At 42.4% G+C, this 5,641-nt stretch overlaps 1 long non-coding RNA gene across 1 annotated transcript; it reads left to right on the top strand.

Moving 5' to 3' along the window:
* Positions 1-984: 984 nt before the first annotated feature.
* On the top strand, positions 985-5,405 carry LOC109289936. The gene is made up of 3 exons (XR_002095470.1): positions 985-2,250; positions 4,399-4,402; positions 5,394-5,405. It is a non-coding gene; the product is annotated as an uncharacterized LOC109289936 (long non-coding RNA).
* Positions 5,406-5,641: the final 236 nt, after the last annotated feature.

Raw genomic sequence — 5,641 nt, 5'->3', positions numbered from 1 at the left:
TTTTTTTTTTTTTTTTTTTAAAGTGTTTATTAACAGAAAGACTAGGACTCTGAGGCCTTTCAAATACGTAGTTTTGTAATGTATGTTCTGCTTATCGTAGCTTTTCCTAAATCCCATTTGGCTTGAGCTGTGCCGTTGGTGTAGCAGTTCAGGACTCTATGCATAGAGGGGCAGGTGGAGAACTGCTTTGGCACTAAAGATGTTTAAATTCCATGATAGGAGCAGCCACCTCAGTTTTTACAGTGTACTTGTGAATGTAATTGCTTCTTAATTAAGACTTGCTTCTAATGATAGATGGAGTTATTGGCCTGACCAATTTGTCTATGATGGATGATGATGCCTCTTTAAGTATAGCCCAGGTCACACTGAATGAAAACATTTTGGAAATGGAGGCCATGTGTAGACGAAATGAGAGGCGTATGTGCACAACACTTTAAAGTGGGCTAAATGCTTTTGCACCACTTTAATGGTGTTTGCATGTCTCAGCAGCACATTGCACATTAATTCCAGCCACTGTAGCAGATTTGGTAGTATAATGCGCCTTAAATGACTTGGGGCACAGCAAACTAAAACTCTGAGGAGGTTTTGGTTTTTCTGCCCCTACAGCCATGGAGCGAAGCACTTGGCTTCTCCATGCAGCTCAGGGGCTCTGCAGACAGCCTAACAGTGGCCTGGGAAGACAGGCTCCACACAAGAAAAGCAGCAAGCCTGATCTCTCTTTTTTTCCCCCCTGGAGCCTGCCTGCCTCAGGTGTGCGGGGACCCGGTGCTTCCCTCCATGGCTGCAGTGCCCCCCGGGACTGCCTGAGCCGGGTGCCTGCAGGCAGGTGCCGCCTGAGGTGGGGGCCACCAGTGCCATGGAGGGAACAACCAGTCTTCCTCAGCTGCCCAGGGACTGCTCCGCCCACCAGCAGCTCGCCCTCCCCTCCCTGCCACCGGAGAGGCAGGTAAGCATGTGCAGGTGTGTGCATGACACAAAGGTTTAAAGGGCCCTAAATTGAAGCGGTGTTTTTAAAAACCCACCGCTTCAATTTAAGGCCTCCATTTCGTCTACACACGCCTGAAGTAACCTTATTCTCTGGGCACATTACTAGATCATAGCAACCACTAGCAGTAATTGATAGCAAAGAGCCAAGAACAGGTGTATGCTGACCTTCCTTTTTGGATAGTTTAAGGAGCCATTAGGTGTGACCATAGCATGAAAGCTTGCACTTCACTCTGGCTAGAGGACTCAAGGTTTGCAGGCTGTCAATTTGCATTGTTCATAAGCACTAAATACACTTAACTGTATTGTGGAAGTAGTTGTACATGAAGGGATGATATTGGGTTATGGTATCTCTAGGACCAAACAGTAACTTTTCCGTATGACTTACTAGTCTTGCAAAATGCCCAGTTAGTCAAAATAACCATGAAGCAGCCTGTATGATGATGTTGGTATGGGCCTCTCCTCTTTTAATAATGATGAATTCTTGAGAGTTTTTTTTTGCTGGAAGCTATGGAATTTTTTCAGTGTTACCATAAAAAATTGTTTACTTGTCAAGCACATATTCTTATACTCTTAAGACGGGGGAAGAAGAGCTTTTATAATGTATCAAGATTTTTCCTTCTCTCCTGAAGTATCTTGAAAAATAAAAGCTAATATTTTAGTTCCCCAAACTGTTGCTAGTAGCAGTCCTTAATAAATAAAACATTAAGAACATTTTGGCTTGCAGGAAGGGTCAAACTAACTTGTCTTATATCTTGAAGTCTCTCTTTTCAGGAAGGAAACCTATTCTGAAGTCAAATCGATAAACCAAGCCATCAGATGACATAATTGTACTTTATTGTGCTGCTCCATAGACCTGCTTCTCTGTGTATTGCAAGCCTAACCTTGTTGCTTCTGTTTACATTGTAGAAAACGGTTCTAGCAATGAGTTGGTTTTTTTTTTCATTTAACTCTAAGCATCTTTTTATTTTGTTTAACTCTAAAATGATAAGGTTTTGCTATGTTATGTTTTTTAAGGGTATTTTGCATACTGCTGCTCATATTTCAATAAACATGAAAAATCTCCTTTCGGTATGATTTTTTTCCCCCTAGTTTGCTGTATCTGTAATTCAGTATGTGCCTCAATTAAATGTATTTAAATGTCTGTACGGGCCTTTTCCAAAGTGTAGTTTTGTGTTCTACAAAAGTACAATGACTTGAACTCTATGCTTGTAACTGTCGCTACTGATGCTTTATGCTATCATTCTTTACGGATGTGTGAAAGGGGTTTGCCTGGAAACATTGTGGTGGTCATTGGGGTTTTTAAGAAGAGAGATTTTATTTTATTTTGGTAACCTAATGTATTACATACTTTTGTCAGCTGGGTTCTGAGACAAGTTGAAACAGATATTAAGATAAATTACAATAACACTATGTACATGTATCTTTTTTGTAAGTCGCCCAGTATTAATCTGAAAAATAGATACCCTCAAACTGACAGCAGTTGTTTGCAATGCATAAAATCTCATAACATATCTGTACACTTATTGCTATCTAGAGTTTAATTTCTTTTTTACATTTGTGGCTAGCATACTGCTTTTTAAAGAAGTAAGCATCTTGTCTAAACATGTAGAACTTGAAACTAGTGACTGACAGCTTCTTCAGGCAAAGAAAGGCTGTTAGAATATTCTTTTTGAAACTTGCTTTAAATATTTCAATAAAATGTAAATTCAGTTTGTTCTTTTTATGATCAGAGTTAGCTGCCTTTGTATTGTGGTTTAACCTGGTCTTAACATATGTTGCACGGGGGGAAAAAGCTCCTATTTCTCCTGCTTGCCTTTGACACTTCCTGGCAACTAGAACAAGTATTAATACAAGTTAATGATTTATGGTAAAAGAAGGAAGAGTCAAATTAAGGGAAAACTTGAAGCTTTTTTTAGGACGTACCCTCCCAAGGGGCCCCCTCCTCCCTCCCACCCCTGGTGACTTAAGGTATTTCAGGTTTTATTGGTGATTGAGCTGGTTTGACAGAAAAGATCTTGTATGGTTACTGGGGAATCTTTTTTTGTTAATACTATGAGGGAAGGGACTAACATCCTTATTGAACAAAGGAAACCAGCTTTCAGAATACTTAGTCTTTTTTTCTTGTAATAGTGATTTTTTTTTTTTATTTTTTTTTTTCATCCCAACCATGACTTGGTTTACCTAGAAATCAATGATGGTACCTGGAAATCCAGAATTTGAATACATCTGAAACGTGCATCTTTTAAAGTTACACTTGAATCTAAATGTTGCAATGTAAACAGTTGCAGTGTAGATTATTACACAGTCCAGTGAGTAGAAAATTGGCTTATGGGACGCACCAAAAGAGTGGTGGTGGATGGGTCGGTTTCCTCGGGGCGGGGGAGGAAATGCAGGAGTCCTCCAAGGCGCTGTCCTGGGACCGGTACCATTCAGTATCTTCATGAGTGAGTTGGATGAAGGAGTAAAAAGCACCCTGTCCAAGTTTGCAGACAACACCAGACTATGGGGAGAGGTACACAAATTAGAGGGCAGGGAGCGAATCCAGGCTGATTTGGACCGACTGGGGAAGCGGAAGGAACAGAATAGGATGCAGTTCAACAAGCATAAGTGTCATGTTGCACCTGGGGAGGAAGAATGGTCAACACTCCTATAGCCGGGGCGGTACCACTCTAAGTAGCACAACTGCAGAAAGGGATCTCGGAGTTGTAGTCGACTCCAAAATGAACATGAGTCACCAATGTGATGAGGTAATAAGTAAAGCTAAGCGCACCCTTTCTTGCATAAGTAAGTGCATCACAAACAGGTCCAGGGAGGCGATACTTCCCTTCTATGTGGCATTGGTCAGGCCGCAGCTGGAGTATCGCATCCAGTTTTTGGTACCGCACTTCAGGGGGGATGTAGATAACCTGGAAAGGCTTAAGAGGAGGGCCGCCTGTCTGGTTAAAGGCCTACAGGAAAAACCCTACAAGGACCAACTGAGGGACCTGAATCTCTTCAGCCGCCTCAAGAGGAGGCTGAGAGGTGATCTTGTGGCTGTCTACAAACTCGTGGCAGGGGAGACAGCAAGAAATGGGGGATACGATCTTTACCAGGGTGCCCATTCGGGTAACTAGGAGGAATGGCCACAAACTGAAGGAGAGCAAATTCAGATTGGACATCAGGAAAAATCTTTAGTGGGGGTTGCCAAAATATGGAATACGCTTCCAAGGGAGGTGTGCTGTCCCCTTCCTTGGAGGTGTTTAAAAGGAGATTGAACCAACATCTGGCTGCAGTCATCTGACCCCAGCACTCTTTCCTGCCCAGGGCAGGGGGTCGGACTCAATGATCTAATAGGTCCCTTCCAAGCCTAAAATCTATTAAATCTATGCTTTTGCCACAACAACATCCTATGCGATTCTATTCCCATGTGAGAAATGTCTGATATTTTACAGGAAATAATAGATTGTGCAGGCTGTCAGCATAGGTACAAAGTTTCTTTCATAATTATGGCAGCCCCTGTGTAAGCATGACAGGGAAGATCAGTTATTTGAGTTGGTACAAAGCTGAAATGCAGGTGATGGCACTGCTCAATTTAAGCAGGAAGTACTGAAAAGGACTCTGGCTGGCAGCCAAGCTTCTTGTACTTGATTATCGCAGACTTTGTATCCTAGAAAATGTATTGCTTTTCCAAAAACACAGGTCTGCTGTACTGCCAGTAACAAGAGGTTTACACATTAGGGTAGGAAAGCCTTTTTACAGTGGCACAAAATGAGAACAAATAGACGCCCATATCTCTCGTCTCACTGCAAATGCCCAAATATGTGGCTGTGACAAGGTAGTAATAAATTGTGCCTTTTTGTAGCAGCAGATGACTATTTGCTTTACAGTGTGAGAGTGCAGACAGCCTGAAGCTGTCTGTGCTCTCCATCCACCCTGGGTAGAGACTCAAAAGGCTTGAGGGGCCTGATCCTATGAATCCCAGGAATTCTTGCATAGTTTCAGGCCCCTCAAACTCTGGGAGACCCTACCTGGCCTCCCTCACCTACCCAGATGTGCCTGGGAGATCACAGGGACATGTTTCCCTGGCTCAGGGAGACCAGGCCGGTGCTCCAAGGGTTTGAGGTGCCCGATTCTACATGGGAATTCCCAGGGTACTCGGGACCGGCCCCTCCAGCCCCAGGAAAATGCATTGCCTGTTGTCCCGCAGCTGATCCGCTTCATCTGCCGTTGTCTGTTTCTAGTCATAAAAAGCTCAAATGTGATTTAATAAGATCCTACTACATGGAATCATTTTGGAGACAGGGAGAGCTTATTTGCAACTGAATAGCTTCTCAAATTAGCAACATCATAATGGTCCTTTTGGGCTGGAGTGTATCAAAGGATGTTGAATGAAAACCCAAGCTGCCATGTCAAAATAAAATCTCTAGTCTATTTCTTGCTGGAATTAGCAGTCAAATTAGCAACTGCTTTCTAGATCTTTTTTAAGGTCTTTTTGGAAGGTCAGAATTCAATTTCCATCTGCAGCAACTTTCTCATACAATAACTCATCACCATCAGTTGAGATATTTGGGTTACTTTTAACCCAAGTGTTAAAGCCTGGGGGATTTTTAGAATGCTTTTCCTACTAATTGCCACCATCTTGTAAAGTTTCTTTACCCTTTATTTGCTCTGTTTT

The sequence above is a fragment of the Gavialis gangeticus genome, unplaced genomic scaffold (assembly GCF_001723915.1).
Source record: "Gavialis gangeticus isolate Ggan-Ray unplaced genomic scaffold, GavGan_comp1, whole genome shotgun sequence".
Classification (NCBI taxonomy): domain Eukaryota; kingdom Metazoa; phylum Chordata; order Crocodylia; family Gavialidae; genus Gavialis; species Gavialis gangeticus.
Note: the sequence above shows the minus strand (reverse complement) of the source record. Positions and strands in the feature narration are given on the sequence as shown.